The sequence below is a fragment of the Coenobita brevimanus genome, chromosome 93 (assembly GCF_032717465.1).
Source record: "Coenobita brevimanus isolate Jiangsu-jjx chromosome 93, ASM3271746v2, whole genome shotgun sequence".
NCBI classification, from domain to species: domain Eukaryota; kingdom Metazoa; phylum Arthropoda; class Malacostraca; order Decapoda; family Coenobitidae; genus Coenobita; species Coenobita brevimanus.
In genome coordinates, this window is record NC_137046.1 from 54,665,907 (window position 1) to 54,678,291 (window position 12,385).

Here is a 12,385-nt window from a genome sequence, read left to right on the forward strand (position 1 = left end):
TCAGCCGGAATGGAATACTAGAGTTGTCCCAAGCACCAGAGGGTTAAGAATCTTAACCCCCTGAGTGATGCTCGGGACAACTCTAGTACCCCATTTCAGCTGACTCAGACGATTTTATTCGACTGAGTGAGTCATAGGAGCCTGAACTCTAGCATCATGTTCCAGCTGACGCCAGACAATTTGGTTCAGCCGAGAGAGGATCCTAGGATCCTGAGAGACATTATAACATCACAAACAAAATACAAAATGCCTTCCCTCCATCTTGAACGTACTATAATTCATTTACATTAAGTAAGCTCGTATTTTCGTATTTTTGCAGCTTATTTCATGTATCTTAGTTAAAAGAAAAAATACTACGAGCTCTGTATCTTTTCATAGCCCTTCTTCGTGACTAGCATCGTATTCTAGTTATCTATAGTTACAACTGAGCATTCAAGTTGGAGGGATCACAACTTTAAGCAATTACAGTAAACAAACAAACAAAAAGCAAGTGTCGTCCTCTTGACCTCTCGTCTTCGCAGGAATGCAGCGGTGGCGCCATCTTGTGCGTGGAATGCGTGAAGTGCAGGCTCTTGAGTGGAAGGAGCACGGAGCCACGGGAGACTTAATAATATTCGCTAGTCAGCCAGTCTAGAAGCCTGGGACATTTGCCTGAAATAATAATAATAATAATAATAATAATAATAATAGAAATAACAACAAAACCAGTCATATCATATACATAATTCAATATCTTAGTCACTCGATCTGTCCATTCCGCCCCTTCAGTACGAGGACGCATTTCTGTAAGCTATTTTTTTCTAACATGGGAGGTTCGATACATTTGATTGAGCCTATCCGTAAGACTCCTAAAGCTGAGTAAATGCCTCTGAAAGTTGCAAAATATAAAATATAAAACGTCTATATGATATAAAAACCTTTGTTCGCCTCCGGGACTCGATTTGTGGCGCCTAGAACAAGTGATGACGTCATGTTTACACTTTGCTACCTTTAGACGATTTCCTGGAGCTTAAAGAAACCCTCTCGGGATGATGGGACAGACACAATAACCCCTTCAGACAGAGAATGACTTAGTTACTTTGTTCTAGGTAACCGGACGATTTTATTCAGCTTAGGAGATCCCCTCGTAGTGAAAGGGTTGATGGTGACTGTATCTAACCCCTCCAGTCCGAAATTTCTCTCCAGAGTTGAAGAAAATCGTCTGGAGGAAAAAAGATGAAAATGGAAAAAAGTGTTAATGTGGCCAATGAGTTAGATAAGACTGGTTTGGTTAAGGTAGGGTAGGGATGGGACGGTTGTGGCAGGGTGGGGTAGCGTTGGGTCGGTTATGGCCGGGTGGGGCAAGGTTGGGTTAGTTTTGGCAGGACGGCGTAGGATTGGGCCGGTTTTGGCAGGGTGGGGTAGGACTGGGTCGGTTTTGGCAGGGTGAGGTAGGATTGGGTCAGTTTTGGCAGCGTGGGGAAGGGTTGGTCGGGTTTGGCAGGGTGGAGTAGGACAGGGTTGGTTTTGGCAGGGTGGGGTAGGATCGGGTCGGTTTTGACAGAGTGAGGTTAGATTGGGCTGATTATGCCGAGGTAGGATAGGGATGGGTCGGTTATGGCAGGGTTGAATAGAGGTGGGTCGATTAGGGCAGGCGAGGGTAAGCATGGGTAGGTTATGGTTGCGTTTGGGAGGGTAGGATAAGTTATGGCAGGGTAGGATAGGGCTGGGTAGTGGTGGGCTGGGTAGGGTAGGGCTGGGTAGGGTAGGGCTGGGTAGGGTAGTGTAGGGCTGGGCAGGGTAGGATAGGCTGAATCAGGGTAATGTAGGGTACAGAAGAGAGGTGGGTATAACTGCCGTTTAGTTCCGTCATATCCAACGCCTATTTCACTCAGTTATACTACACCGTCTCATCAAATTTGGGGCGATCTTCTCTACGATTTTTGTTTTTCCACGTTTAGTTCAGTCCTTTAGTTCATTCATGACCCTTGGCTTTCCTTTTTATTTTTTTTTTTTATGTGGTGGAGCGCAGGTGCACGAGGCTAGACCACCATAAGTCCAGAATATTTAAAGGTAGGCCACCAAACTACGCCCTGGTAACGTCTTTTTTTTTTTTTTTTTTTTTTTTATGTGTCCAACTTCTGGGCATAGGCTTCACAGCTTGCTCTCAAGGCCCAGTAGTCTTCTTACATACCATACACCTCTCTACATGTCACCACTTCGGCGCTAACACCCACCGTCCATATTGAATACATGCTAGGGCTGTCTCATACAGGACTGGTGTATTGGTATTAGCGGGGGTACTTTTATGACATGTCGGCGGGTTATCTGGTAGATCAGGAAAGTATGCTTTTATGAAATTCAAATCCTTAAACCGTTCCCTGCCCCAGCCGGGATTCGAACCTGGGTCCATCAGGACTGCAGGCCGCCTCTCTACCGATTCAGCCACCGCCTCCCCACCGTCTACATGTCAGAACATGTCAGAACATCTGTCCACCTCTGGGACTTGAACTGCGGAGCGCTGGACGCGGAGCTCCCGGTCTGCGGATGTCACTTTTACACTTTGCTAGCTTCTGACGATATCCTACAGCTTCAGAAAACTCTCTTAGGATGACGGGACAGAATCATTTAACCCTTCAGGCCAAGAACGATTTATTTACTCTGTCCTAGCTGACCGCACGATTTTATTCAACTTAGGAGATCCCCTGACAGAAGGGGTTGATGCTGGCTGTATCTAACCCCTCAAATTCAAAATTCCTCTCCAGAGCTGAAGAAAATCGTCTGGAGAAAGAATGAAGAAAACTGAAGAAAGTGTTAGAGTGAAAAATGAGTTAGATAAGATTGGTTTGGTTAGGGCGGGGTAGGGTTGGGTCGGTTATGCCAGGGTGGGGTAGGGTTGGGTCGGTTTTGGCAGGGTGAGGTAGGACTGGGATAGTTTTGGCAGGGTGGGGTAGGACTTGGATGGTTTTTGCAGGGTGGGGTAAGATTGGGTCGGTTATGGCAGGGTGGGGTAGGGATGGGTCGGTCTTGGCAGGGTGGGGGTAGGGACGGGTCGGTCTTGGCAGCGTGGGGTAGGAATGGGTCAGTCTTGGTAGGGTGGGGTAAGATCTGGTCGGTTTTGGCAGGATGGGGTAGGATTGGATCGGTTTTGGCAGGGTGGGGTAGGGACGGGTCGGTTTTGGCGGGATGGGGTAGGATTGGGTCGGATATGGCAGGGTGGGGTAGGGATGGGTCGGTCTTGGCAGGGTGGGGTAGAGATGGGTCGGTTTTGGCAGGGTGGGGTAGGATTGGGTCAGAGTTGGCAGGGTGGGATAGGAATGGCTCAGTTTTGGCTGGGTGGGATAGGTATGGGTCGGTTTTGTCAGGGTGGGGAAGGGTTGCGTCGGTTTTGGCAGAGTATTGGTTAGGTTTCGGTTGGTTTTGGCAGGGTGGGGCAGGATTGGGTCGGTTTTGGCAGGGTGGGGTATGATTAGGTCAGTTTTGGCAGAGTGGAGTAGAATTGAGTTGGTTTTGGTAGGGTGGGGTAGAGTTTTCTCGGTTTTGGTAGAGTGGGGTAGGATTGGATCGGTTTTGGCAGGGTGGGGTAGGATTGGGTCGGTTTTGGAAGGGTGAGGTAGGATGGGGTCGGTTTGGACAGGGTAGGGTAGGTGTGGGTCGGTTTTGGTAGGGTGGGCAAGGATTGGATCGCATTTGGCAAGGTGGGGTAGAATTGGGTTGGTTTTGGCAGAGTAGGGTAGGGATGGGTCGGTTATGGCAGGGTAGGGTAGGATTGGGTCGGTTTTGGCCGGGTGAAGTAGGATGGGCTCGGTTTTGGCAGGGTGGGGTAAGATTGGGTCGGTTTTTGGCAGGGTGGGAAAGGATTGGTCGGGTTTGGCAGGGTGGAGTAGGACTGGGTTGGTTTTGGCAGGGTGGGGTAGGATTGTGTCGGTCTTGACAGGGTGGGGTAAGGTTGGGTTGGTTTTGGCAGTATGGGGTAGGGATGGGTCGAGTTGCGTTAGGGAGGGTAGCATAGGTTATGGCAGGGTAAGATAGGGCTGGGTGGTGGTGGGCTGGGTAGGGTAGGGCTGGGTAGGGTAGTGTAGGCTGAATCAGGGTAGTGTAGGGTACAGAAGAGAGGTGGGTATAACTGCCGTTTAGTTCCGTCATATCCAACGCCTATTTCACTCAGTTATACTACACCGTCTCATCAAATTTGGGGCGATCTTCTCTACGATTTTTGTTCTTCTCCGCTTAGTTCAGTCCTTTAGTTCATTCATGACCCCTGGCTTTCCTTTTTATTTTATTTTTTTTATGAGGTGGAGCGCAGGGGCACGAGGCTAGACCACCATTAGTCCAGAATATTAAAGGGTAGGCCACCAAGCTACGCCCTGGTAACGTCTACACGTCAAAACATCTGTCCACCTCTGGGACTTGAACCGCGGAGCGCTGGACGCAGAGCTCTCAGTTTGCGGATGTCACTTTTACTCTTTGCTAGCTTCTGACGATATCCTACAGCTTCAGAAAACCCTCTTAGGATGACGGGACAGAATCATTTAATCTTTCAAGCCGAGAACAACTTATTTACATTGTCCTAGCTGACCGCATGATTTTATTCAACTTAGGAGATCCCCTGATAGAGATGGGGTTGATGATGGCAGTATTTAACCCTGCCAGTTCGAAATTTCTCTCAACTGTAGAGGTGAAGAAAATCATCTGAATTTGAGAGAAGAAAACAGGAAAAGTAATGTAGTGGTGAAAGGGCTGTACAGGGGAGGGTAGGTTAAAGTAGGGTAGAAGTTGGGTCGGCAATGGCAGAGTAGGGTAGGGTAGGCTGAGGTAGGCTAGTGTAGGGTTGAGAAGAGTAGGGTAGGGTAAATTGAACTGAATAAGTATATACAATAAAATCTGGCTATACAACAACCAGGGTCATATGCCGCCGGACGACAACGAGAATAAAAGCACTCGAAAAGATGAAATACACACACACACACACACACACACACACACACACACACACACACACACACACACACACACACACAAACAAACAAAATACAATTCATAATTAAAACAAGAAAAACACTAAAACACTAAGAACACTAAAACCACTGTATACTAAATTTTACACGGTAGTGCAGCTGCCTACACCAAGCAAAGGTTTCCCCCTCCACCACAACAAGCATCCTCTCCAAGTACCAACAGAAGACTACAATCCCTCTCCTGCCCGGTGCTCAGAGAAGTAACGATGGCGCAATTCCCCAACAGTGGACACCATCAGCAAAAGCCGAAGAGTCAGGGGGACGAAGCATTCCACACAGATAGTAGGGGGAGAGTCCTCCATTAAAAATCAATGAGAGAACCAGGAATGGCTCATTCGGAGGCAGCATAAAGCCGTCTCCCACCTGCATTCAGACCTCGGCAAATGAAGGGGCCCGTTTACCCACAAATATCACACATTTTGTTGGCCCCCACCGCATCCCACCTACTCTGCCAGTGGAAGCAAACAGTGAGTGGTTAGATGAATATCACTGAGCGAGGCAGGGGAGAGGTGAGGATGGGCGAGAGGCAGCAGCCTTTGCCAGAGCGTCAGCATGCTCATTGCCCACAATGGTACAAAACCACAAAGCAGTCCCTAGCAAGCACAGCCATTCTAAAACACTGTAGACAACAAAAGAGGATTGGATGGGAAAACAAAATGGAGATCGGCAGAGTCGCTAAAGACTGTATAACAAACAGGAAGGAAGCTAAATATCAATTTGACTGCGAGTAAAATAGCAGTAAGTTCTGCGATAAAAGTAGATATGATGGGGGGAAGACTCCTACCACGAATGATATCGGGAAATATAACACCCAAGCCTGTCCCCTCACGGGATTTCGATCCATCAGTACATACGAGAATCGGGACACTGTGAGATGAAGCATGTTCTAAGAAAATAGCAAAGAGCCGCCTGTGAGGAAAGAAAGGCCCCTCTCTCAGGAAAGTAAACACACGGTTGCACCCCTGAGAGGAGCCAGGGAGCCATCTTTGGTACACGCACAGGACAAACAAGAAAGGTTGGAACATCCACATCCCCCATGGCAGCCTTCACCCTGTACCCAAACGGATGTGGATAGCGAGGATACGGCGAGGCTGACACTCCCTCCGGAACAAAGCCAACAAAATCTCCCTGAACTTTAGCAAAGACGGTGACACTAAGGGCACTAGTTTGAGGCACTCCCTCCTCTTGAGGATATGAAGGAAAAAAGGTGGCACCAATACGGAAAAATTCCATAATCAGTAAAGGCAACCTACCACGCAAACCAAGATGGTGACCTGCAATACCTGGCTTGTGAAACGGTAGGACAACAGCCCCCCGCCAAGAAGCAGGAGTGGACGAATCTCCAAATTCTATTTATAAGACTCAGGAGGAAGGACACTGCTTCATCATCCAGGTACCTCAGCACTGCATGGGGAATATTATCGACTCCGGAGAAGTGTCATGACAGGAAAGGGTAGACCAAAGTTTACAACAAGACAAAGGGATGTTGTAAGTCTCTCCGCCCCCAGAACGGATGTCCAACACCTTAATCTCCTCCACCTCCCTAAGCCTGGCAAAAACCGAAGAACGAGTATCCCTACAGGAGACCTCAGCGGTAGGATAGGGTAGGGAACGCTAGGGCAGGGTAGGCTGGGGTAGGGTAGTGTAGGGCAGAGAAAAGTAGGTTAGGATGGGTTGGTTTAGGCTAAAGTAGGACAGAATAGGAGAGGGGTAAAATGTGCCTAGTCCAGGAACGAAAAATATATCGGTTATCCATGTAACTAGCGTTTTCTATTTCGGTAGATTATTTTCTTGTCTGCCTAAAGTATCGTGATGTACGAACAATGAGATTAGATATCGAAATTGTAAGATGCGAATTAGTTACAAAGACGGTATTTTGTTTTGGCTAACGTTACATCGATACGTTCAGCTAAGAGCAACTCGGCAGAACTGAACAGTATATGACGTGCTAGATGAACGCTGTGACCAGAAAATAAATATGTATGTATATATACTTCAGCATACAGTAAGCGATTTTATGTTAACTGAAGAGAAGCCACCACAGCTAATGGGTTAAGTTTACACACACACACACACACACACACACACACACATACACACACACCATTACTTGCAACTGGCTGGCCTATCATACAACCATATCCTATATTCATGAAGTACAACACATCTTACATTTATGTAGTATGTAAAAAAAAAAAAAAAAAAAAAGATGGTTATATAATACAGAACTGGGAAATATGATGATGATGATGATGAGAGGGGAGTAAACAGGGTGAGATGAGGAGAATGAGAGAGATGGATGGACATAACAGTGAATGTATTATGTATATTAACCTGACAAATGCCGAAGTAAGCTGGTAAGGGTGAGGTAATATGGAGCCTGACCCTACCGTGACACCGTATAATTATTGATTTATCCACCGATAGATCTATCTATCTATCTATAGCCCGACGCCCTAATCCCGCAAAGAGTGGCCGCAGACAAAACGCCTCCAAGTCGCTCTGTCACCCACCATTTGACTACCCTCCCCCCAACTCACCCCCCCCTCATATACCTCTCAACTCCATCCCTCCACCTCATCCTCGGCCTACCCCTCCCTCTCCCTCCCTCCACTTCACCTACATACACCCTCTTCATTCTGTCCTTGACCTCCGCGGCAGGCAGACGTGCTTCCCAGAGCGCTTCATCACACAGTAATTTAACAACTGAGTTGAAACTGATCGGATGCACTACAAAACCAACGTCCCCTGAAATGGCTAGTGCCATGGCCATGAACGAGGGAAGGGAGACCCCCTTGGGTGACAACGAGGAAGAAATAGATATGGATACCGGGTTTACGGAGGTCATCAGTACAAGAGAGAAGAGAAAGAGGATGATACGCGGCAGCGAGAGGGAAGCGAGTGATGAAGAAGAGGACAGAGACAACAAAAAGGTAAAGAATAAGTCGTGTGGGGTAGATGGAGGTGTTACTATACCATGTGATACGGGGAAGGCAGCTGGAGTGCAGCCGACTACACCACGTGGGTCAGGAGCAATACCTAGCCAGGACCGTGACGAGGCCACCCCAAGGAATAGAGTGAGGCTTCTCTTCCCCACCAACACTGACCTAAATTATCACCAAAAACTACTCTTTACGGTGAAGCTTGGACTTGCATATCGACGGTTCGAGTTCCTGTTTAAGGAAGGTAGGCAGAGACCTTACGTCACAGTAGGAAGTCAGGAGGCAGTGGAGATGCTGACCACGACTGGTTTTGAGGGTGTGACACTGCAGGTTCCGGAGGAGACGGAGAGATGTACCAAGGTTATCGTGTTTGGATATCCCATAATACTATTGCGTGAGCAATAGATCATCTAAGGTAATAATGAAACTTTATCTAGCATTAGTAAGGCCACATTTAGACTACGCAGTACAATTTTGGTGTCCTTACTATAGAATGGATATTAATTCGTTAGAAAATGTACAGAGAAGAATGACAAAAATGATACATGACGTCCGGAACCTGTCATATGAAGACAGACTGAAAAGACTAAGTCTGCATTCGCTAGAGAGGCGTAGAGTAAGGGGAGACTTAATTGAGGTGTTTAAGTGGATGAAGGGTATAAATAAGGGAGATATCAGCAAGGTACTTAAAGTGAGCATACAGGATAGAACTAGAAATAATGGTTTCAAACTAGAAAAATTCCGTTTCAGTAAGGAAATCGGTAGAAATTGGTTTGGTAATAGAGTAGTAGACGAATGGAATAAGCTGCCTACAGTCGTTCTATTTTATGAAGGCAGTTTGGGTGGAACGCTCTGGGACTTCACACTGTTAGCTCTGTTGTCACATGGCCGCCGACACACGTGTAATTATTTGTGTTCACCTCTCTCTCTCTCACTCTCCTATTTTAAGCTAGTAACTACTTATAAATGAATTTTAAACACTCTGTATAGATGTAATTCAATAAAAAAGCTGTAGTATAGTATAAATCTCATAAGACTTGTCAGCGTTGCCTTTGAGACGTTGTCAGGTGGTGACACGAGGGACTGTCCTGCGTGAGTGGGTCTTACTCGGTCAGTCTCCCGCCATGGAAGCTATTAAAAAAAAAAAAAAAAAAAAAAAACGCACCTATAGACTTTTACCTCAGGGGTGGTGTGGAAAAAAAGTCGAAAACAAGAGAAAAAATTAAGAAAATACAATTAGTAGTAGTTAATATATAATATGAGAGAGAGAGAGAGAGAGAGAGAGAGAGAGAGAGCGAGCGCACCTGTGTGGCGACGATGTGGCAACAGAGCTAAGAGCGTGAGGTCCCAGAGAGCCCGACCCAAACTGCCTTGATAAAATAGAACGACTATAGTAAAGTAGTTGCTGCCTCTTCCATTGAGAGTTTCAAGCATAGGCTAGTTAAGCATATGACTAATAAGGGGTGAATATACAAAAAAGAAAATCTTATAACCAATACTAATTCATAATTTTTCCTTTTCAGGTTACACTGTGATAGTCTCTATTCTCCTTTCACACTTTCCTGTAAAATGTCCACGCCAGTTTTTCTATACGGCGTGGTGTTCTTTCTGACTTTTTCCTGCCGGCTTCGACTGGAGGGTTTGGAGGGCGGGGGAGAGCCTTCTTCTTTGCTATCCTTATCTCATTCTAGTAGTTCAGTTACTCTTCTAGGAGCTGCCTAGCATGGGCTAACCGGGCTACTGCAGTTATCCTCTCTTCTTATGTTCTTATGTTCTAGACCCAGAATTCCTCCTGAACGACCCTAGGTTTATCTGGGCCAAGCGACACATGAACAAGGGACAGGAGAAGAACCAAGTGATTGCCTTAATGAAAGGGGACATCCCAAGGCAAGTTTTTATTCCTGGTGCTGGATACAGAAGCTTACGGCCCTACATTGAGGAACCAGCATTTTGCCTTCGCTGCAGCAGGTGGGGACAGAGGGCCTGGCGCTGCCAAGAGGACACACGCTGGAGATTCTGCGCTAGGAAGCACGAGTCCAGCGAATGCGGAGAAAAAATCAAGATGGGGACACGTGTCGAACCTCGGTGCTGTAACTGAGGTGGAAACCACAATGCAAGGTCTCCTCTGTGTCCAAAAAGACCAAATTATCTGGCGCGAGGGTCCGAGGGGCAGGAAGAAAGGACAGCAGAGCAGAGGACAAGGGGAGGGAGAGAATCAACGGATGAAGATGTTGGCCACGTGAAACAGCCCTGCCAGGTCCAGGTTGCACCAGGGAGGCAGGCGTGGGTGGGAAGGCCACACGTGTATGGGGAAGGTGGTGAGGCAGAGTAGCCGCCCCTGGGGAATGCCTCGAGGGGTCCCAGGGACGAGCTGTGTGATGGCGACATAGCCCCAACTGCCAGCAGCGCAGGTTACACCTCACCCCCACATCCTAGTCACGTGGTCACCCCATCCCTTACAACAACACAACCTAACACCAACACTCAGCAGGGAAATAGTGAGTTAATCATATACATAAAAGAACTGGGCAGAAAACTAGAAGCACTAGAAAAGAAAGTTAATAAACTTATGAACCCGACAGAAAATGCTGAATACAATAGTGAGAGCACAGACAACTTAGTAAACAGCAACAGTGAGAGTGAACACGCCAAAAAGTCTCCAGAGCGTGAAATTGTAATAAGGGGAAAAGAGAAAACGCTCAAAACTCACAAGGTTCTGACCAGTGGTGTTGCAGGTATAGGAAGGGTTTTGGAAATGTGCCAGGATGATGAGAAAAAGCGTAAAGTGTTTAAAGGTTGGCTGGAACTGCATAAACATATGGACAAGTTCTCCAAGGAATTAGAGGAAATATCAAATATGGTATTAGAGACACCTATGGATAATGGGTCCCTGCGAACTTAGGGTAATATCTTGGAACGTGAATGGAACGAAAAATAGAATTACAGACCTTCACTATTATATTTTAAATCACTGTATAGATGTGATACTCCTTCAGGAGACAGGGGATAGGGATGGCAATCTGTTTAAACTCGGTGGATATACAAAGTATCAACTTATGGCGGGTGATGGTATACGGGGTGTATCTACATACGTAAGAAATTCCATTCCATCGGAGCTGATAGAGTGTCCCCACAGAAGTGAAGGTGTGGAGTCAGTTTCCGTCAAAATTTATCTGAGTGAGGGTGTGCTGAACGTAATTAACCTGTATGTTTCTAAAAATTGCTTTGCCGTTAGCTCTCTGCCTGATACTGTTTTTAGTGAAGTGACCTTAGTAGCTGGGGACCTTAATGCTCGTCACAAAGATTTGGAGACAGAGGGAAAGACCAATACTCATGGCGTGAGATTTAGACAGTTTATATTAGATTACCCTGAATCCAAAATACTGGGGACACAGGAGGCGACACATATCAAGGGAGGGAGATTAGACTACGCTGTGATTCTAAATGGTCAGGGTCTAGAGGGAAAATGTGAAATTGCACCAGACTTGCTAAGTGATCACTTCTCCCTTGTTATCACTATACCACTGGGAAAACGAAAAATCACACATAGCAGAAAACGATTAACACTACCCAAAGATAAAGTTGATTTCTTTATAGATGGTGTGCGGGAATGGTATAGTGGCTATCATCCGAGCAGTGTAGACCAGTTTTACGAAGACCTAGTTAAGGTTATTAACGAATTACTCAATCATAAAAGGCGCGTGAAGAAAAATTGCTCATACCATACAGACAGATACTATAACAATAAAGAATTAAAACAACTGTCGCAAATGATGAGACTGGCTCACAGAAAATGGATGCAAATGGGTAGGGGTGACGCAAGCAAAGCCGCAATGAAGGAACTGGCCCAGATTTGTAGTCAGGCCAAAAGGGAAGTAAGGGGGGAGTATTGGGAACGCTTCACTATGGTCCTTTCACCGCAAGAAGTCCGTTCAGGGTGGGGCCCACCTGGTGAATCACCTCTAGCGATCTGCCAAATCAACCGTAGTACATGACTCTCTTATTTCCTATCTATGTGCTATTTGAAATTGTATTTTATATTCTGTACATAGTAAAGGAAGCTATATAGTACACTGAGTATCACTTTTTAGAATTATAAGAACGATTTGAATGAATTCTACGACACGTGGCAGAGCTTTTTTCCCATGTTGCCACGCCGAGGTCGGCGAGGGACCCAGGGTCAGAGAGAGGATTAGGCCTACAGGGGAAACCTCTTAAAAATAAAACGTGCCTAGACTTTTACCTCATAGGTGGTGTGGAAAAAAAGTTGAAAATAAATAATAAATAAATATATATATATATATATATATATATATATATATATATATATATATATATATATATATATATACATATATATATATATATATATATATATATATATATATATATATATACAGTATATATATATATATATATATATATATATATATATATAGAGAGAGA